The sequence below is a fragment of the Parasteatoda tepidariorum genome, chromosome 9, assembly GCF_043381705.1.
Source record: "Parasteatoda tepidariorum isolate YZ-2023 chromosome 9, CAS_Ptep_4.0, whole genome shotgun sequence".
In the NCBI taxonomy this organism is placed as follows: domain Eukaryota; kingdom Metazoa; phylum Arthropoda; class Arachnida; order Araneae; family Theridiidae; genus Parasteatoda; species Parasteatoda tepidariorum.
In genome coordinates, this window is record NC_092212.1 from 4,979,613 (window position 1) to 5,003,405 (window position 23,793).

Consider the following 23,793-nt stretch of genomic DNA (forward strand, 5'->3'; position numbering starts at 1 on the left):
GCTTAATCGATATGACCAGAGGATATTGGCAGCTGCCTTTGAGTAAAAGAGCTCAACGATATGCTGCATTTGTTACTTCTTTTGGATCCTTTAGACCACTAAGAATGGCTTTTGGATTAAAGAATGCACCTTTTTATTTTAGTAAACTAATGGCCGAAATACTAAAAGGATGTGAAAATTACGCTCTTCCATACCTCGATGACGTCGCCATTTTCTCGAACACTTGGGATGAACATATTATTCATCTCAACACCGCATTGGAAAGAATTCAAGACGCCAATTTAAAGATTAAGCCATCTAAATGTAAATTTGCACAATTCTATGTAAAATATCTAGGCCATCAAGTGGGACAAGGACAAAGAAGTCCAGGAGAACTCAAGGTAAAAACTGTTGAAGACTTCCCTGTGCCAAAAACCAAGAGTGAAGTGCGGGCTTTCTTGGGACTTGCTGGATATTATCGTAAATATATTCCAGAGTTTTCCTTAATCTCAAACCCAATAACGGATTTATTGAAAGGAAAATCTAAGAAGGAGTCTATACTTTGGAATGACGATTGTCAAAAGGCTTTCATAACCCTGAAATCGAAGTTATCTGAGAGCCCCGTTCCGTACAGTCCTGATTTTGATAAACCCTTTATAGTACAGTGTGATGCCTCAAACCTTGGATTGGGTGTAGTATTATCGCAAATCAATGATAGAGGAGAAGAACATCCCATACTATATTTAAGTAGAAAATTCAGTGAAGCTGAAAGTAGGTACAGTACCGTAGAATGTTTGGCAATTATATTTGCTGTCAAGAAGTTAAAGTGCTATATAGATGGTCCTCACAAATTTATAATTCAAACAGATCATAATCCTTTAGTATGGCTTAAACAAAACACTGGAATCAATTCCCGACTATTACGATGGGCATTATCCTTGCAGCATTTGAACTTCGACGTTATACATAAACCTGGAACTATGCATATCAATGCTGATAGTTTGAGCCGACTAACTTAGTCATTTGGGCACATCAATTTGAGCCTGTTGTTAACTTTTATTTTCCTATATACAGATAAACAAAACAGTTTTATGTCAGCCTATATAAATCAGTTTTGACAAAATTTTATGTAAGTTTTTTTGCCATTTCCTACTCTTGCAAAGAAAACTCTGTGGAAGGGAGGAGTTAGACTGTAACGTAACAGTGTGTGACAACTGAGCTAAAAGCATCAATTCCTCGAGAGGTAATGCAAAAATGATGTTGCTTGAGAGACACACACGAGAAGTGATGTTCTTTTTTTGTGTAGTTGAGAAGAGAGTTTTTTTTCTAAGAAGAGATATTTCTTTGGGTAATATTTTGTGATTGTTCGTGTGAATGTTTAAATAAATTGTTTGGTACAACTCACGTCTTATTTCTGGTTGTTGTGACACAACACTACGAACTGTCTAAAAAATAGTGGTGGATAAAAATCTACTAACTTGAATTTATTAAGCCAAGAATCACAATAATTAAGTAAATTTCGAATACATTTCCTGCAATTCCATAAAAGCGTGTAAATTTTATAGTTCTATATCATGTTGTACGCTGTCAGCCAGCTGCTTTTCGCTGCCTATGTGAAAGCTCAGTGTCAGCAAACGGTGGCAGACGCAGCCTAAATGTAATTTCAGTGTCAGCCACCGGTGGTTGACGCGGCGCTCAACGTGTTAATAGAAATTACGTATTTTAAATCACGTATAATTATTATATACTCTAGCTATTACGAAAAAAGGATAAATAATCATAATATTGATATTTAGGGATCATCGTAATATTTAGGGACAATTACCTAAAATAGAGAATTAATAATAACATAGATTATTAATCTCTTCACTTGCGAATAACATGCATACTCCTGAAACATTGATGCCTATTCAAAGGAAGGAAACGCATTTTCCTTGTACTCAATTTCTTAGAAGAAATAAAGGCGCATATAACAATTTAAATGTTGCAAGTATTTGATAGTTTTATTCGAAAAATTGAAGGTTAAAAGAACAAATGTTTTGGATTAACAAACTGACTCATGTAAATATGAATAAATAATTCTTAATTATTCCTTTACGTTTGACGTAAGCTAATTTCTCATTCAAATCTATTTTACACAAGAGTGTAAATTAAGTTCTTTAGTAGGGGAGAGTGGGGTCAATTGTAACAGGGTACGATTGTAACAGAGATGCCTCAAANTCGAGTGTCGGGTTCTAGATTTGGTTCCTNCATTGTTACAATTCTTTTTCATATGGGTAATCAAATGGGTTACAGTAATCTTGCATTCGATCTTTCAAAAGGTTTGTCCAGTTCTGGAAAACTGCAAACCAGAGCAGAATATTTTCTTTTACTTTGAAAAACGAAATAAAACAAATATTTTTTCCCTAGGGATTATGAATAATGGCAATTTATTCGATTGCGTTATTACCCAAAATAATAAGGGAAGTGGTTAAACTGAAACAATTCTTTAAGCCTTCTGTATGATTTATCTCTGTATCCTTTTCATGTCTATCACCTCAAAATATGCTATTTAAATGAACTATTAGTATTACTTTTTATTGAAGATTTAAAGAAATAAAAATTTATTTTCAAATGTGTAAAATAGCATTAATTACACAATGAATGTATTTTTAATGATACTGAAAACATATGATTATAATTTAAATAAATTATTTATCATGTAAAGTTTTTACAAATGCAATCTACAAGAAAATATATTTTTACTCCATTGTAGTTTTGAATTCATAAATTAAATATTTTTGTTAAGCGTTTTACTGGTTACAGGTATTTATTAGCTTCATTAATCAATTCCTTTTCAAAGGAAACGTATTTTCAATGTAGTACTTAATTTCCTAGAGGAAATAAAAGACCATTAAACAATTAAAAAATTGCAAGCGTTTGATAGTTTCGCCTTTCTTAAATTTAATATGTTCTGCCGAAAAAGGCATAAAAAGTTAAAGATTGATTAAACAAATTCGAAATTGTTTTTTTTTTGGAATCCCAACTGAATTATGTAATTATGAAAAAATAATTCTTAATTATTCCTTATTGTTTAACGCAAGCCTATTTCATACTCAAATCCATTTTGAATATAGGTGTAAATAAAGTTCTCTAGCAAAGATCGTCAATTTAAAGTCGTGAAGTATTTACTAATTCCAAAGTAATTTGTAGTTATTACGAAAAGTAGTCGTTGGTTACTACATTTGCAACAAAGTAGTTGTAGTAAAGGAACAAAAATAAGGTAGTTTTACCGATCACTAATTAAATACGTATAAGTTGGCACCAATGACATAACGATATTTGTCAAAAATTACGTCGAGTTTCTAGTATTTGGGAAATTCTGATTTTTCCAGATTCAAACCTAGAGTTACTAGTGTTGTGGAAAAATTATGAAATTGGAGGATAAAGTATCAAGAAAAAGGTGTTTGGAAATCCATTGCTTAACTTATTCAATATGTTTTGAATAGAGCTTTCCAATTTTTCAGACAAAAAATAGATATTTTTTTATTTATTACTAAATTGGAAAGTAAAGCAGCGAGCTTTGAAATATTCTTCAGAAGCGTGCAGTTCTTTACTTCTTGTTCCAGGATAATGATGACCCTCGAAAAAAAAACATCTTTTAGCAGCTATCGTCCAAGAATAGAAAGCAAATTTCAAAATGTAATATTTTTTATTGTTATTGTTGAACTGAAATAGTCTCTGTTCCTCTATCATTTACCAGTTTTTCCAAATCAGTAGCTGCAACTTTCTTTTTCAATCTGCAAAAATAAAGAAGAAAATAATAATAGCAGTTTAATATTCTCTCCACACAATTTTATAAAAAACTACCAGCTATTTTGATTAACCAACTGGGGTAAAAATATAAAATAACTAAATCTACACTACTTAACCATTAAAGACCAAGTCATGCTTCATTACCATAGGCCAATTAGCCTTTTACCCTCATTAAGTACAATCTTTGACAGAATTATTTACAATAGAATTGATGATAAATTACAACCTGATGAGCAATTCGGATTTCGTAAAACGCTTTGCACAACTAAACAATTAATAAGAATCATAGAATTCATACTCCAAGGAATCAGAAATAAACAATGCTCAGCATTTCTAAGGCTAAATGTTACGAAAGCATTTGATCGAGTCTGGCATGCAGGACTAATCAACGAATTAATCAAATTGCATTTCAATAGTGATACTATTTTACTACTAGTAACATATCTTAACAATAAAACATCTAAAATTAAAATGAATTACATTCTCTCTACAAGACGTAACATCAAAGCTGGGGTGCCTCAAGGAAGCATCCTTGGACCATCACCTCCTACATCAAAAAGCCTCCACACGGTAGTCTGCGCAGACTATTTAAAAAGTGAACCTGTTGCGCGCATGAAACCAAAACCTTTTATAAAAGTAATTGAGAGAAATTTATGATATATATTTGAGAATTGAATCTGTAGTGGTGGACAAGTGAATAAGGCAAACCACTAACATTCATAAATAAAACAAATTTTTAGTCATATATTTGCTACCACTTTCTTATTTTAACTAGATTTTGTATTAAATGACTCGTTTGGAAAGTTGATATCCTTCGCAGTGGCTTGATCGGACTACCAGTAAAAAACCGAGTGGAGGCTTTCAGTTGTACTTTATCTCTTGTACACACAAGACTCTCCAATAAACAAAAGTGATCATAATAACCTTACTCCCTTTTTTGCAGATGATACTGGCATAATAGTTAAATCCAGCAAATAAGGTGATAAATAAACTTCAAGACATAATAAATATTTTTGAAGCCTGGTGCACAAACTGACCAATGACCAAAAATCATACCTATTATAATTTCAAAAAAAAAAACAACAAAAAAAAGCAGGATGCAAACCATCCAAAATAATTTAACATTTTACAAAACTCAAATCCCTATAATTATTCATGCCACCTACTTAAGGTAGACAATCAACAGCAAATTAAATTGGGATGATCACATAAAATCAATACTGGCTAAAGCTCATGGAATTCATAACAAATTTAAATGCCTACTAGCCCCTTATTCAAAGATGTCTTTAAAAAACAAACGCTACATATATATTACATACATTAGACCAATTTTAACTTATGCGTTCCCCGCTTGGTGTAATTTTTGTAAAAATCAAGCTACATTATTAAATACCTTTCAAAACAAATTACTCAGAAAATTATGCGGCTTATTATATTTTATAAGAAACATCGCAATTCACAGAGATTTTAAAATTAAAACCCCTACTGATTCCATAATTGAATTAAATTCAAAAAAGTGGTTTAAAAATTACTTGAAATAAAAAAATACTAAACTTAAAAAAACTTAAATTTTGTTATCACTAGAAAATACTTTTTTACAAATCGGATCAAGTTGGGATTACTGTGGAAGTTGAGTCGATTTTTATATTATATGATACATAAATTATTAAATATAAGTTTTTACTATATTACATAATATATTAGTTTATATTAGTTTCATATAATAAACATAAATTACTAAGTTATTGTACATTACATCTATCAAATGAATTTTCTACTACCTTAGAGTTTCGCAGCATATATATTTTTGTAAAAAGTAATATTCTAAAGTATATTCTAAATGAAAGTTAAAAAAAAAAATTTCAGAACAAAATATTTCCAAAACAAAAAAGTGCTTGAATCTTTCCTAAAAAAGTACTGAAGTGCTTGAATCTTTTGCTGCTTTACTTTTATTTTCGGCAAATACTCGTATTTATCAGTAGTTTTTTTTCCTAAGTTTTAAATAAATGGATCAACGAAATCTTTAAGTAATTGCGTGTACCTGAAATAAATTGCCATACATAGTACTCCAATGCCAAATATCAGTATGGAAACTATGCCAGTGATAACCAGAATAAAGAATATTCCATCACCTAAATACAAAAAATATATATAAAAATATACGTTTTTTTATTAAATTAAAATATGTAAAATGTTTTAAAACTAATGGTCATTACTGTAAAAGGTGATGTAACTTTAAAAGGAATAAAATTTTCACTGTAAAGTTTTGAGTCGGAAAAATCAGAATGTTTCGCAGGCGTGCGCTTAATTGGTTAAAATAGAGATAACAATAAAAACCAATAATAAACGTCGGAAAACATACATTAAAAACAGTCCCAAAGAAATTAAATTTACCTTTGCGCGGGGCAATTTTTCAATCCAGCGTCTTTTATCGATCCTCCCTCTTTCCAAGCCTTTCTTTAATGGAAAAAAAATATGATTTTTGACTTTTTTTTGAGTTCAAGTAACCGATTTGAAAAGAATTAAACGCACGCGATTGTGATCAACTACAGCCTAAAGGAAAATCTCGAAAAAAAGCGAACTGTTAAATGTTTATTATTTAATAGAAATGAGGCTCCAGTGGCCTTGAACGTAATTGCAGTTATTATATGACTACTAAGTCTGTTATGTCATGAGCTTCAGATGTAAAGTATGTTTTTCTTTTCTTCCAAAAACTATGACAGATCAAGATAGTACTATACAAATACACAAATCTTTCTGATCTTAATGGATCGCATCACCATGATTCCACATATGTTAACAGCGAGTGTATTTCTTTGATTTTTCTAAGGCACAGTTATAAAAGAAAAACAGATCACCCGGAGAGACTTATGATCAAATGATCAGATTTTCACTTACTAGGACTCAATCATAATGGTTCGTGGGGATTGCCTCAAATATGTTAATTAATTAGTGAGAAGATATGTATAGTAAGTGGAAAATTTAGATACAAAAAACGTACTATCTCTGAATAAACATACCTTTTTTTTTGACAAATTCGGATTTCTGAAAGACGCAATCCGGGAATTAAAGATCCAATAGTTTGGTCAGGTTGTGGTGGTCAATTTTACTTTTTACGTACTTCACCATATCTCGTGAACTTTTTAGAGCATTAAAAATTTTTTGCACGCGCTTATAAGATTCGTTTATTCAAAAGTAGGTACCTGAGAAAATTAGTTTGAGCAAATATTTCTTTTTTATTTTTTAATTATTTTTTATTATTTTATTTAACAATAGTGAAAAAATAAGGAATTGTAAGGTACAGAATTTTTCCATTACTTTAAACAATAATTTTACATTAAAAAATTGAAAATTTGCTCGAAATTCGTCAAATAGTTTCTGAGAAATCAAATTTTAATTATGAAACTTTTTATTCATTAATTCGTTTATTTAATTTTTCAATTAACCGGCATATTTGAGGTTGACCCCACGAATCATTAATTTGAGTCCAAAAGCTAAGAGATGCAAGCATTAGATCAAAAGTTATTGATGGTGGTTAATTTTTTTTCTTCTTTGCTCACTGTACAGTAAAATGTTAAACAATTATTTGTAACGCCAAAGCAATGCTTTATGTTACTTACGTTTGTTAGGTGCAGTTTTGTTATCACAGTATTTTCCTTCAAAGCCAGCTTCACACCTTAAAGGAAAGACGTTTGAAAAGTTATAATTTGCTAAATGTATTTAGTCGATTTACATTACTAATTTTATATGTAAGCTCACACGAATACTTTTCTTTTATTAGTTTATGTACACATTAAAAAAATGACAATATTTTTCACGCAATATGAATTTATTTTGTAGTTTTTTCCTTATTGACCAGAAAATATTAGGAATATCAGGCAGATTTACCTGCATTTGAAATCTTCCCCAAATATCTCGCAGTGACCATGAATGCATTTATCTGGAGTGCAGATATCTGAAATTTAATAAATAAATTATTAAAATGCTTACGATTCGAGTATTTAATTAGGATTTTTTTTTCGAGTATCAAAATGGTTTTGGACATTTTATTTAAGACATTTTTTTAAAAAATATTTCCAAACATTCAAGATTATATTAAAAACAGTAACATAACTTCTATCTTAGAAAATTCTAACTTCTTGTATATCAGAAAGACTTTATATCTCTCGGCCTTATTTCCACTGTCACTGACCACAAGCATCGTCATTATTTGACTAAAAAAATCTTCTTTTAACAAAAACCACGGTAGATAAATATTGCCTTTCTTATTTTTTTTAATACTAAAGAAATAAACTGTCTTTTAACCATTTGCACTCGAAGCTCTTTCAGCTGTTAAAAAAAATGGACGCAACCACTAACATTTTGAAAGATTTTTTCACAAACTTACCTTAAAATACCCGGAGATCACTGAATGAAGTGGTAACTAAACATTGAGGTGAAAAAAATTTTACATTTAGAGCGGTGGGTAATTTACAGGTGACAGTGGTGACTGACAGTAATTCTGGAAAGGGTTAATACTGATATTATTAATTACTAGTCCTAGTCTATCATATTCAGCATGATGTTGTTTAAACTGTGTATTGAAATGAGTCGTCTGAAGTAGCAAAACTACTGTAGTGGCTACTTTTTTCCGTAGTATGTAGTGTAGTGCATTACTTTTTAAGAGAAGTAGCGCAGTGAGTCGTGCGACACAAAAAACAGTTGCTTGTAGCGATTCCTGTCAACTACTTTTAACGTTAGTTAAATAAAGAAATAAAGTTTAAACGTTTAAAAAAAGAATCGAATCTGATTGGTGCAAATTCTCAGCGGGCCCGTCAACGTATGCAATGAGAATGTCTCTGTGGCCGATCGTTAATAAGATCTACGTCTGATGCTCGGAAAGTCGGTCGATTTGTCCTGGGAAATCGAATTTTAAATATCTGACGTTTTTTTAAATTTGATTTCACAGGAACTATAAAGTATGGTTTTGTGTCTGATTTCGTTACTTAAAACATCGTCTGCATGAATTAATTAGCATATTTGCGGTCAAACCGTTCAAACCATTAAGATTGAAGCCGAGAACGTGAAAATCCGATCTTTAGATAAACAGTTATTCAGGGTGGTCCATTATTTGTTTTCGTTCTGTACCTTATTTCTTGGAAGATATATAAAATCATTGATCTCTTAAATCACAAATATTTGATAATTTCCTAGCATTTTTTAAATCACTGTCAAGAAAAGCATAGAGTTTAAAGAACAAATTAGTAAAAAGTGTTTCAGAATAAAAAACAATTTCATTTAAACATGAATTGTAACTAACTCTTAATATCTCCTCATATTTATCCAAGCCAATTTTTTAGTTAAAATAATTTTGAATATTGGTAAAATTAAGTTCGCTAGTCGCTACATTAAAAAAAAAATGTGGTTGTAGTATTTCCGACCACGGGGTGAAAGCATTGTGGTTAGCTGTCACAAGTGCTATTATGTATCATTAGAAATATACTAAAAGAAATCAAGTTAAAATCAAGAAAAGAAGTGGTAGTTAAAAATACTTTAATTTCCTAAATTAAGGAAATAATCCAAACATTCTTGGTACCAATTCGCTGTCGAGTACAGTAGTAAAGAAATCGCGAATTTTCATTTATTGGCAGTTGGTGAATGAAAGAGAAAGGACAAAATTTTGGTGCCGTCTTATCTGTGCATAATACGGGAATGTCACAAGCGACTAAAAATATAAAAGGTGGTAGAAACTCGATTCATTTTCTTTTTTTATTATCTCTTTAGTAAATTAACTACACAAAGACTAACATTTCAAATTATTAGTATTGAAAGCAAACATATTCTTTGCATTCACTTTCAATTCTGCTTTCATAATTGAATTTTTTTTTAAAAAGTTGCTAATTTTAATTTCTTTTAATGATATTTTGAATTTTAATAACCGCCATTTTTTTTTGCACTTTTTGTCAACCTTGATATTAGTAAGTCATCAGATTATAAACGACAGCTGATTTACTTTACGTATTTAATAGTATTACCTATGTTGAATGCTCCTACGCAATTGCATACTTATGGTTGACAAATTCAGTAATAATAATATTCTTAATTACAAGGTTGCCACAGGTGACTAAAATACAAAAATTGGTGACTAATAAAATTCAAAATTTTATTAAAAGAAATTAAAATTAACAAGTTTTTTAGCATATTTTTTATTTAGCTATTGAAAGCTCGTTTAAAGATAGTTTCTGGTTTATATTTGCATAATTTGAAATGTGAATCATTCTGGTAGTTAAGATTTAATAATGAAAGAGATAATTAAAAAATAAAACTGAATTGAGTTTCGACCACTTTTTGCATTTTTTGTCGCCTGTGAATTTCCTGTAATTAGTGTAATTTCTTATTTTCACAAAGTGCAGTTGCGGCTTTCATATCTAAAGGAAGTGTTTGTCGTTTTGGGGAAGCAGATTTGTTTTATTTATTCATAATAGATATTTTGTATGCTAAATGTATTAGCTCTATCGTATTTAAATGGTTTATTCAAAAAAGAGGTCCCTACGCTAAACATTCGACACCTCGCCAAATGCGATTATATCGTTAATTTGGCTAGTAAAATTGTGTTTTGACGAAAGTATTGGAGAATGATTCTTCTTCAGTGAAAAGAAAAGTATGACATTAACTCGATCCTCATAATTACGTCAAAATAAATTTTTCCAACAAATCAGTATTTTTTATTCGATTGCAGCATACCTGCCAACATTTAATCCCTTCCATTATCCTTTTTCCCAGTGGTGTTAAAATGGAATTAAAATTTCAATTCTAAGCAAATAAATGCGTTGTATTTGAAAAAGCTTAAGCTGTCAACCACTATATTAACGCATATTAATATATGTGCTTAATTCTTTTAAGAACAGTGGTGATCAAAATCATTTTAAAATTAAGTTTATAAAAGAAAAAGGAGTATATATTTACTACCACTTTAAATATAAAAATTAAACTTTACGCCAAATGCGTAAAAGTTGGCAGGTATGTTACAGTCATTTTCGGTAGATGCGCCGCATAACCAAATAGAATTGGATCCTAATAATACAAGCCTGAAACAAATAGTAATTTGAAATAATTGAAACAGATAATAATTTGGCTAATAATTTGAAATCCTTAGCGCGAGCCCTGTGAAACGTAATCTATGTATATATATTTCTCTTACACGGCACCAAAAAAAAGCCTCATTACAACTCCCCGAATGGCAACGTTAGAAAATCGACCAATGATTGCTGCTAAAAATGTCACATGGCAAATGTCACATGAGGTGGCTCAACATATAGCACTTTTAAAAACGGAAACAATATTCAGAGTGAGCATTATCAGGTTGTTCAATTCAGATTCATGCCCTAAAAACATGATAATATTTAATATAAACTGGCTCAACAGATAGCGCTTTTAGAAACGGAAACAATAACCAGAGTGAGGATTATCAGGTTGTTCAATTCAGATTCATGCCCTAAAAACATGATAATATTTNAGAATTGGATCCTAATAATACAAGCCTGAAACAAATAGTAATTTGAAACAATTGAAATAAATAATAATTTGGCTAATAATTTGAAATCCTTAGCGCGAGCCCTGTAAAACGTAATTATATAATACCTTGCTGTCTGAATCAATATTTCACTGTTATTTAGTGTTAATTTCTTACTTTCACAATGTCCAGTAACACCTTTCCTGTCAGAAGGACATTCACAAGATGGCAATCCATCTTTAATGACGCATACGGCTCCATATCGTTGGCATACATCATTGAAATGATCACAGACATCATTGATCTCGCACCTATCTCCGCTGTTGTCTGCCCTGCACTCACAAAATCCAACTCTTCCATAGCTGATCTTGCAGATTCCGCCATTCAGACACTCTCTGTCGTATTTACATGTTTCTAAATTAAATAAAAATATGTATCAAAATGTATCCTTAATTAATTTTATTAAGCAAAACTTTGTTAGCATTATATGAGGTATGAGTGCGTTTGTGATATTAAATCAAAATATATATTTTTATATTTTTAATTCGTTTTAAATGTATGTGCATGCGTGCAAGCGACGATTATCGAAGCGAATAATTAATGGTATGATACGGCATCGTCTTAATTAACCGTATGATAAGGCATCGTCTTGAATGGCCGTATGCCCCTCCATGTTTTCGAAACGGACACTAAGTTTAGCAAGAGTGTAAATGTTTGTTCTTAAAACCTTAGAAGTTTGTTTTATTCTATTTATTTATTTATTTTTAGTTATAGATTTTGTGCTGATTGACGGTAAGAGAGTGATCAGGTGATCACACAAGCCTCATCACATCAAGGATTTTCTTTAATGATTGGATTGGATTGGCTAGCCCAATCTCCAAACCTTAATATAATACCGAATGCTTAAAGATACTTTAGCAGACACTTTAGAGAATAGAGCTTTTCTCTATGGCGGGTAACATGAATTATATCAAGGGTCTGTGGTGTTTCTATTTCGTGTTCCTATTTCAGTGCAAGGTGATTTGATTGCCTACATGAAAAGTTTTTGTTACAAATGCATCGTAGCTAAGGCTGGTCACATTTCTTAACAGAACCCTTTTTTTTAATGTTTAAAACATGAGACGTGGTCGCTCAGGGGATACGGCGTTCGCCTTCCAATGAGGTGAACCGGGGTCAAATCCCAGCGATGGCTAGTCTATACGGATTCCTCAATCGGCTTGCACTAACCACGGTGCAAACGTAAAGTATCCTCAGTTGTAGACGGAGCATGTGCTAGAATCTTTTTGCCATCAGGCAAAACGTGACAGGTTTTCCCATCTATGTAACACAAATATGGGTTAGTCCAATGAAAAAATTCCTCCAAGAAGGAAAATTTGTTGTACTTGTTTCATGAATTCTCCTGTCTTCTGGATTGGTTTCGAAATAACAAGGATACGGAGTTGACCATTAGTATTCGTAAACCCGAAATTTTATCTGCTGTTCAACGCCGAACGTAATGAAATATGAAATAAAATGTTTCATGCATATTTCATCTCCGAAATTGTTTTTTCAAACAAATAATTTTTCTTCCGAATGTGCTTTTTTGTTGTAAATTCTTGATTGTGTTTAAGTATATGTTACTTTTTATATCAAATATAATAAGGAGCTGTTTGGAAAAAATTTCCTCTAAATTTCTCATTCCTGTGAAAATATTACATTTTAACGTTGAAAATGTCTTTAAAAGATAGTAATAGGAGTCTAAAAATGTATGCTAAGAATTGTGGTAATGGTACACCTGATATATTTCATACCTCTGCATGCTTCTTGGTCTTGAGCATAACCCTCTTTGCATAAGCACTTCTTCTCTTTACTTTCATCAAAGAAGCATCCAAGTGATTTTTCGCCGCAATAACAATCTAGGAAAGAAAATATAAACTTTCATTTACTCTTCATAATATATTGGACTATTATATTCTTTGCAAACAGAATGATGTATGCAATTAAAAAAAAACATCACAAGTGCTTCACAATATATTTCGAAAAAAAAGCGACTCGGCAACGATTTGCTAAAGTAGAATTCCAAAATTTGGTTTTTAAAGAAAGAAAATTGCAATTAGTAGGTTATGATACAAAATGGCGAAGATATACAAACGTAAAAATTTTTTTTTAACTTTATTCCTTTATTTTAAATTTCGTGGCTCAAAAATTAATGGAGGAGTGAAACTATGCTCCAAAATTTCTTTAATTAAATAACGTTCATAATCTCATCGTTATTTGATGGTTTCGATTCTAATAAGTGGTTGATTTCTTTAACTGAATAACTACATCACATTGAGTGTAAGATAATTACTACTTTTTCTCACTATTACGTGAAATATGTTATAGGATTGATTTAAGAAAATTTGCGTAAATTCAAGAAGATTAATTATCTCAACATACACAGTAAATAAAAAGTAAACAAGAAACCTGAAAATTCTTCCTTGTATGTGTAAAAACATGAAAAGGTTTTAAAAAATTGTTATTTATTTGCATTTACTCTGCTTTTCAACTACAACTGTGAAAAATCTTTAGTAAAAATCGCGAAAGTTAACAGGTATTCAAATTCCAAACTTCATCTCTCTATAAAAGCTGTGAAAATTAATTTGCCGTTAAAGTGAGTATAAGAAAATAACCTAGTATTGATATTCAATACTTGAAAACGTTCAGATTCTTCGAAAAGAAAACGTAAAATATTGTCTTCGACATTTAAAACCTTCTAATTCGAAGGCTCAAGGCTCTATATCTATCTTTTAAAGTTCTATCTTCGAAGGCTTAATGCTTTAAATAAAGTTTAATAGAAAACCGAGATTTTTTTTTAATTTTAAAAGTAACAGAAAAACATAAAATGCTAAACCATACGTAAGAGCCGCGACGGCTCAGGAGTTAGAGCGTTCGCCAACTTCCAAGAAGGTGAATCGGGTTCATGTCCTAGCGAGGGATGGTGATACGAATTCCGTATCCGGCTTGCTCCGACCACAATGCTGACACGAAATATTCTCAGTGGTAGACAGATCATGGGAGTCCCTTTGCCTTCAGGCGAACCGTGTGAGTTTCTCGTGGTCTTCTTCTCCATGGAATGCAAATGCGGCTTAGTTCCATCAAAGAGTCCTCCGCAAAGACACATTTCTTCTAATACTTGATCCGGAAGTTCCCTAGTCTTCTGGATTGGGTTCAAAATTATAAGGTTGCGGAGTTGAATATCAGTAGTCGTAAACCCAAACTTGGGATGGCTGTTCAAAACGATGGTCATAAATAAAATAAAACCATACATAAATACTACATTTATGTAAATGTTACAATGGGTGATATGATACAATCTGCAGTTATCTATCGAGGAGTGACATTTTTGTTCCTTTTTGCTATTATGGCTACGTATCGCTCTTCTTGAGGTGTGGTGTTCCTACAACGACCACCGGTACGCCATTGCATAGCATTTCTACCTCTAGTGGTCTTTTTTCGTAACGAAATGACACTTTTTAAAACTCTCATCTGTGCGGCCACAGTGGCGAAATTTTGACCTGCTTCCAATTGTCTACCTGGTCGTCCACGATTGTAAGAACTCAAATGATGTCTTTCTAACATTTGATACAACGCTGAATTTTACAGATATAAGTTCAAAAACTTACGGCGCTATTTTGGTCAAACACTTAACACCCTGAATTTCCAATTGAAGGAAGAGATTGTGTGCATTGCCTGCCTTTTATACAGATAACGGCGACTGCTTTATCATGACTGCTGCACTTGATTTTCCTGTTATTGGTCAGCTCTCAACAACACTACTTTCCATAAATAAGTTGTTCCTTAGCAATTGTCACAAAGTCTGCTTAATAGTATTCTATTTTTCTAGAAATATGTACTTTATTGCATTCTATTTTATAATTTTACTAGAGTACAATGCCCGCCAGTTTGCATAATCACATGCAAGGAAAACAGCTGGTTATTGTCATAAACTTTGTCAGAATAAAATCATTTACTTAACGTTTTAACATCATAAGAATCGCGATTACCGGACTGTTTCACTGTTAACACACTTCTTTCTGCCTGGGCTATTACTTGATGATTTATATAGGGAAAAAGTTTATAGTGCTCAATTCTATTTTATCGTAAGAAAAGTTCATATTTTTTCAGAAACTAAGTGTGGACTGTTTACACTATCTATGGCAATTGGAAGATCAAATCATGGAAATCAGTCTCTTTTATAATCGATATCGGCATGAGAAGTAATAGTTTTAATAATATAAGCATTCAAGCCATTTAAATTAAGCATGAGAAGGAAAAAATAATGTTTGAAAAAATGGTAAAAAGAATATGTTTTCAAAGAGACGATGGATAATCCTATAATCCTATTTATTTGCTTGAACTGGATTTGATTCTCGTTAAAATTTCACTCAGTCAGCACAATTACGTTCCAGTTCCTAATGTTTTTGAAAATATTGTTCCAATACATACATAGACGAGAAACAGCTTCCATTTTAATCACTCGCAATTCGGAGGTTTATGTGGTTTTCTTCCTATATAATGCTAATGCAAATTATTTCCTTAAAAAAGTTCCCTATGATAGGTAGTTTGCCCCAATTCTCCTTCCAAGAGTCCTTAAACCAAGGTCTGGGATTTATTCAAATTAACAAGGCTTATATGTCCCTGTCGTTACCTTAAAGAATGCTTCTTTTCTCTTTATAGTAAAGGATGTTCTCCTCATATAAAATATTAAAAATTCAAAAAAATCTAGAAATTTAAGGATTTATTGGAATTTTTTTCTTATCGAAAAACATAACCTAATCTTTTGCATAAAAAATGAACAAAAATAATTATGCTATTTGTAACATTCTCAGTAGAAGAGATGTCAAACTGTGAAACTACATTCCATCGGCCGGGAAAGCCCGGTTGGTAGGGCGCTAGGCACATGTCCGAGAGTTCATGGGTTTGAACCCCGCCGGCCGAAGACTCCCCGTGTAGTAAAGTGACGGATGCACGTTAAATCTGTCGAGTCGCAAAAGTCCTCCATGTTCCCATAACAAATCAATACCTCTGGGGGTACTGGATTGGAGATCGATCATTCCCTGATTCAGGTCAAAATTACGATCTGTGGATGAATGAATGGATGTATGAATGGGTCCACCTTATAGACTGGTGAGAAGTATGATGTGGGGAAGTCTAAATCTTGGTCATAGATGGTGCCACTGAAAAGCAAGAATCGCACACTCTGCCTTATATTTCCTCGGCTTCATCAAGCAGGGTTGCCAGTGTAGTAATTGGCTTTACAACCAACCAGCTACATTCCATAGAATCGATTGATTCTTGACATTAATAAAGTAAGATGCTGAGAGTTACATATTTGATAACAAATAGAAACTATTCAATATCTATTTAGCCTTGAAATTTATTAAATGCGTATTTAAACAGAAGAGAAATTTAAGAAACTTACCAATACATGTATGGAACAACTGAGAATACCCAATGTCGCATATACACATTTTCTTTCCTTCATTATCTAAATAGCATGCAACTGAATGATTGCCACAGTCACAAACACCAGCTGAAATAACGAAAAAAAGTGATCAGCTCAGTATTTAAATTGATGTACAAAATGATGTAATAAAAGTAATTTTCAATGTGTCCCTCTTTCTATCTAATAAAGAGACTCTCCTTACCTGGAATACCTGGTTGCCTGGAATACTCTCGGTAGCTATGGCTACTCTCGATATCTAGGTAGGTATGACAAACATTTCGAATGGTGAAAGTAGTGTAAAAATAAAGTCCTTATATTAAATGCAGTTTTATTTGTTCGCATAGCCATCAATGATTCCAGACTCTGTAGTCATAGGAGTTCTTTTCCAAGACAGAGAACTTCAAGTTAAGAGTAGGAAAAAGAGTGTTGGTTATATTATTTACATGGTGGCAAAATTTTATACAAGCAAACACAATTATATTAACGTTTTGTTTAAAGGTCAAAATGAATACTCGAAAAATCATGAAAACAATATATGTAGTAAACGTACACATTTTCAAAGAGGCTACATTAGGTATTAACTACGTGCTGTAAATATAGCATATAATTTCCTGTTAAAGGCTGAAACTGATATTTTGTAGTGCAATATATACATATAAATATATTACCGTACTTTTTAAGTCCTATTGTCATATAAGATTTTTTTTTTTAAATCAAAACGTTTAAGAAATATTTTAAGAAAACCAAAGGAAAAACAAATATTGAATTCAAATAGGAAGACGTAAGGTAGCCACTTTTCTGCTGAAAGAAAAACATGAAAATGTGCTTTCATAAAACCTTCTACCTGTGCTAAAAGAAGTATCTGTCCAATCTGTGCTTCCTGAACTATCAGTGGAATAGGGCTGCTCAGTTCCTGCAAAATTAGAAATTTTATCATTATTGAAGCATACGTAACTATTGCAGCTGAACCAAAGAAAACAAAACTAGAAAAAAATTATCATGAATACATGTAACAAAATTTCTTGAATTATGAACAATTTTATTTTTAATTTCATTAAGTCCTTCTACCTGTGCTAAAAGAAGTATCTGTCCAGTCTGTGCTTCCTGAACTATCGGTGGAATCTGGTTGCTCAGTTCCTGCAAAATTATAAATTTTATCATTATAGAAGCATACGTAACTATCGAAACTGAACCAAAGAAAGCAAAACTAGAAAAAAATTATCATGAATACATGTAACAAAATTTTTTGAATTATGAACAATTTTATTTTTAATTTCATTCGGTCCTTCTACCTGTGCTAAAAGAAGTATCTGTCCAACCTGTGCTTCCTGAAGTCTCGGTGGAATATGTCTGCACAGTTCCTGCAAAATTAGAAATTTTATCACTATAGAAGCATATGTAACTATCGCAGCTGAACCAAAGAAAACAAAACTAGAAAAAAATTATCATGAATTCATGTAACAAAATTTCTTGAATTATGAACAATTTTATTTTTAATTTCATTAAGTCCTTCTACCTGTGCTAAAAGAAGTATCTGTCCAGTCTGTGCTTCCTGAACTATCGGTGGAATCTAGCTGCTCAGTTCCTGCAAAATTATAAATTTTATCATTATGGAAGCATACGTAACTATTGCAGCTTAACCAAAGAAAACAAAACTAGAAAAAAATTATCATGAATACATGTAACAAAATTTCTTGAATTATGAAAAATTTTATTTTTAATTTCATTAAGTCGTTCTACCTGTGCTAAAAGAAGTATCTGTCCAGTCTGTGCTTCCTGAACTATCGGTGGAATAGGGCTGCTCAGTTCCTGCAAAATTATAAATTTTATCATTATAGAAGCATACGTAACTATCGCAGCTGAACAAAAAAACAAAAAAATAAAAAAAAATTATCATGAATACATGTAACAAAATTTCTTGAATTATGAACAATTTTAATTTTAATTTCATTAAGTCCTTCTACCTGTGCTAAAAGAAGTATCTGTCCAACCTGTGCTTCCTGAACTATCGGTGGAATCTGGCTGCTCAGAACCTGCAAAATTATAAATTTTATCATTATAGAAGCATACGTAACTATCGCAACTGAACCAAAGAAAACAAAACTAGAAAAAAATTATCATGAATACATGTAACAAAATTTCTTGAATTATGAACAATTTTATTTTTAGCTTCATTAAGTCCTTCTACCTGTGCTAAAAGAAGTATGTGTTGAATCTGTCCTTCCTGAACTATCGGTGGAATCTGGTTGCTCAGTTCCTGCAAAATTATAAATTTTATCATTATAGAAGCATACGTAACTATCGCAACTGAACTGTAGACAACAAAACTCTAAAACACTCTTTATGAATAGATATATGAAGATTTCTTGAATTATGAACAATTTTATTTTTAAGTTCATTAAGTCCTTGTACCTGTGCTAAAAGAAGTATCTGTGAAAACTGTGGTTATTGAACTATCGGTGGAACATGGTTCCTCAGTTTCTGCAAAATTATAAATTTTATCACTATAGAAGCATGCGTAACTATCGCAACTGAATTGAAGACAACAAAACACAAAAAACAATCATTATGAATAGATATATCAAATTTCTTGAATTACAAACAAATTAATTTTTTAATTTCATTAAGTCCTTTTACCAGTACCAAAAGTAGGATTTGTGAAAACTGTGGTTTAACAATAAACTATAAATTTTCTAGTTTCTTTTTTTTTGTTGTAAAATATGTTTTTTGTAAAAACTGTAAAACCTTGAGAAGTTTGACAGCTTCAAACCTAATATTGATTTTAAATTGTAAATAATTTAATTTAATAAAAAAGTGCAATTTACATATATTTGAACACCATTTCTTTAGGAAAAAATTGGAAAAACTGGAAAAATTCAAAATATTTTGTTGTTTTTACAGGCTCACGCAAAGCACCTGGAAATTAAAAATTTTCTATTTTTCATCAAAGTGTCTTTCGAGACAACATATTAAAAAAATTTAATTGAATTAAAGAATTATATCTCGGGAGCCATTATAAGATATTAAAATTATTTGAGTCATGATGTTAAATATTAAGGTCTTTTTAAAGAGCATTAAACAACTCTTAGACGTTAAAAACACAAAATTAATACTGAAAGTGAATTTCACAGTTTGAAATTTATAAAAAAACGTTTCATTAAAATAAGACGCCTATTTAAAATGTGATGTCTTAAATACTATTTGACCAATTTGCTGTATAAAATTATGCTAAAATTAGTATACTCTTACCATTTAAAATTGTTTCTTAAAATAGTTAAAAGTCTGAAAGAAATTATCGAAAATTATTTTCACCATGGAATTTTCTTCAGTCAAACGAACTTTATATTTGCATGCAATCATTTTTTGATTAGCTTAAAAAGTTCTCGAGTTAGGGTGAATTACATAAAAAGTAAAATTAACATTAAGGGGTCCAAACTTTTGACCGCTCTCCTTACTAAATTAATGGGAACTTTTATGAGCATATTTAAAATACTCCAAATAATCAATAACACAGATGTCTACGTTACAACAAAATAACGACAAAAATAATCTTTATTTGTACTGCCTCTGTCCAATATAGTTACCACAAGTAAATAATTTTGAAGTGATAATTGATGCTGATAATTTTATAATTTTGCTAATTAACATTCTTTCGAGATTTCAATGCGTTATGCTATCTGTCAACAAAAGTTACTAGCCAAGTTTTCACTCCCTACATCATTATCAATATTTTTTTGTAAAAATTACATTTTATTTAAGCAACTCCTCATGCTCCACAATGTAAAACACGAGGCTTACAGAAGTAAGCGAGCAAAGTGCAAAAGAAAGAGAAGAAAAAAACAAAGAAACAGAATAAGAATTAAAAGTTTAAGCTGTATACAAAATTTCGCAAAATAGTAAGGTATTCAGTGCACAAAACTAAATTAAACTCAATGGCGCGACAGCACATAGAGGGCCTACTGTGCCCATCTCAGTTTTCTTGACTTTGGGCTCTGGGGTGCAGGAGCAGATGTTCCGGTTAGGTGGTCTGCCGAATGCGGAACCCCCAGTGTTTAGTTCCCAAGCACACTTGGCACTCATTTATCGACCCACTGAAGGGATGAAGGGCTGAGACAACCTTGCCCGGCCCGAGGATCGAACCCAGGATCTTTGGCACTTGAACGCGAAGTGCTACCACTCAGCCACCGGGCGTCAGTGCACATAATGAAAGAGGATGAAACAGGTGGCCAATAAATACCTGAAAGTCTCAACTCCTTTTTAAAACTTTCTCTTTGGCTTGAGTATAGCTTACAATAAAAAATAATATGTTCAACAGTTTCAGAGTCCTGTTCACATGAGCAAAAATTATCATTGATCAAATTAAACTTAAACAAGCAAATTTTTAAAATTACCGTGACCAGTAAGAATCTGGAACAGCTTAAAGTCAGTAGAAAACGTTTTACACTTTATCCGATGAAATATAGTTGGGAAGAATTTTTCAGCCCACATAGCTTTTGGTGAAGCCAAATATTCTTTGTTCCAGTCCAAAACAGTTTTTTCCGAGGCAACATGCTTCCAGTGTGAAAGCGGGACAGACAGAGGTAAATCAATAGCAAGGCGAGTCACATCCTTAGCCAACTGATCTGCTCTATCATTCCCGAAATTACCACTATGGTCTCGAACATAAACAAAATGGATATCAGCAACACCATCAAGTGCATGCACTATGAACTGAATACCGACAGCGAGTTTCTCCGCAGCAACTGTAATAAGCAGTAGCTGAAGAGAAGAAAGTGAATCAGAGCAAACAAGATATCTATGATTCACATTACGCACAATAGAATCTTTAATAAAATTTACGACAAAATTAATGCACAGCAGTTCGGCTTGAAAAGCCGATCACTCGTCTCTTATTCGATGCTGGAAAATAAATTTTTCCTCGCCGTCTTCATAAATAACATTGGCAAGTCCAACTTTCCCATTTAATTTGCAACCATCTGTGTAACAAATAGTATTGTATTCAATAAGGGTTTCCCTGGAACACGACACAAGCATGATGGGCTTCCTGCATGAAGGATGTGGCAAGAAGGAAGCCGGTAGCTTCCCATTAAGGGTGTCACGGCAATTACTCAAATAGTTTTCTCTAACTTTAAGATTGTTCACAATAGCTAAATCAATTAGTGGCAGACCAGAAATAGCAAATACTGCTTCATAACTTAAAGTCCTGTATCCTTTAATGACTCGAAGCAGAAATCTCCGTTGAGTCCTCCTAAGAAGCCTGCAATTAATTTTCTTCCTTAAGGAATGCCTCCAAGATCTCGAAGCATAAGATATAAGAGGAACGATTGCCTTTTTATAGATCAGTGTAAGAACATCATATTTCACTCCAAAAGTATTTCTTGAAATTCTAAGTAATCCAAGAAAAGCTCTTTCACTTTTACTGGAAACAATTTCTATTCCTCAAAAGGAGAGATCATCATCATTATCATAAATAAGTTCAACTTCTGAACTTAAAACCCATTAATTTGAGTTATCATTACTTCTGGAATCACGAGGGAAAGATTTCTTTTAGATAACATCAATACGTGTCTTCAAAAGATGAAGTAAAGCGTCCAGAGGAAGTTTCAATTCCTGAAATTTCAAGTCTTTTAGCAAAATTGGTTTTAACTCCATGAGTATAAATTTTCTTCCAAACATTCCGCACAATAATATCAGCAAGAAAGTTTGTTCAAGAGTTAAATTTGCTTTCCTCAAGTTTCGAATTATAAATTCACTCTAATTTGAATATACTTCTGTTTATAGATCTATCTTAGAGTGGGATTATTTGTTCTTTGGTAGCGTCTTCTAGCAGCATTTAACTGCTTTTGCATTAGCAGAAAATTTCTTCCGTTCACCAGGGTACTCTGTGCAGACCACTTATGTTTAAGGGAATTGATTTCTCAGCGTCAGAGATAATTAAATTTTGCACATCTTGAACATAACATTCCAGAGCATCAGGCTGAGTACAGTTACCCAGAGACTCTGGTATGACTTTTTCGACATTAGTGCAATGGGAATGAAAAATCCTCCAATTCGCCTTCTTAATATTAAATAGCTTCGTATTTGAAGAATTTTTTTTTTGTCTGCCTGCTTTAGGTATTCCCAGTTCGAAAGAAATCAGCCTATGATCAGAAAAAGAATCGTACTCTGATATAAACCAATTCTCAATAAGTTCAAATACTTCTAGTCCGACAACAGTTACATCAAAGTAGCTCGAACCCTGTGTCGCGTAAACAGCTGCCACGTACTGAAGAATTCGCTTAGCTTGATACCTCTGGAGTCCGCTACAGGACTGAACCAAACTTCAGACTTTCTGTTAGCATCCATGTTCCAAATAAGTTTATTTGCAAAAGTATGCTCAATTTTTCTAAGATCAGCATCGATATTAACTGAAGAGTCAAAATAATAAGAGAAAAGGGTAAATTCGTAACCACCAAAAGAAATGTCAATAAAAACAGAATTATAATCAAAATTTTTAGAATCGGAAAACACAGTAATTGCACCATTACATACAATAATAGCTGCTTTAATAATCTCATAATAAAATTTATATCATAAAATTTTTTATAAGTTTTCGGAAATCCAGGAAGATTTCCTTTAAAATAATATGGTTCTTGAATAAGAGCCACATCAACATTATCACATTCAAGATTTAGAATAAGCTGCTGAGTAGCTTTCTTTGACTTATGTAGAGTCAGTTGCACAAATTTCAGACAATTATTGGTAACGCTAGTCATAGTCGATTCGAGCAGCTATTTGACCTCTCACAAAATTGTCCAACCATATTTCGTCAGAACTCTCTTGTAGTTCTATCTATATTATCGTGAATTCATTAGTTGCATATTTTCACCGAAGTCGAATAACTAAATGGCGTCGGAAATTATTTGTGACTCCACTACTTTAAATGTATAAACAAATTTGGGTAAAAATCTGCTGCCTAAATGTAACAATCTATTTGGGACGGAGGGAGTATAACTTTGCCAGCATTAAAAGAAACATCACAGTTTGATTTTCAGATCTCACATATTTGTTTAAATTGTTT

At 31.9% G+C, this 23,793-nt stretch overlaps 1 protein-coding gene across 1 annotated transcript in view; it reads right to left on the minus strand.

The window, feature by feature from the left end:
* LOC107442536 (neurogenic locus notch homolog protein 1) overlaps positions 1–23,793 on the minus strand; it is a gene marked incomplete in the record, with an annotated part of 313,056 nt that overhangs the window by 270,270 nt on the left and 18,993 nt on the right.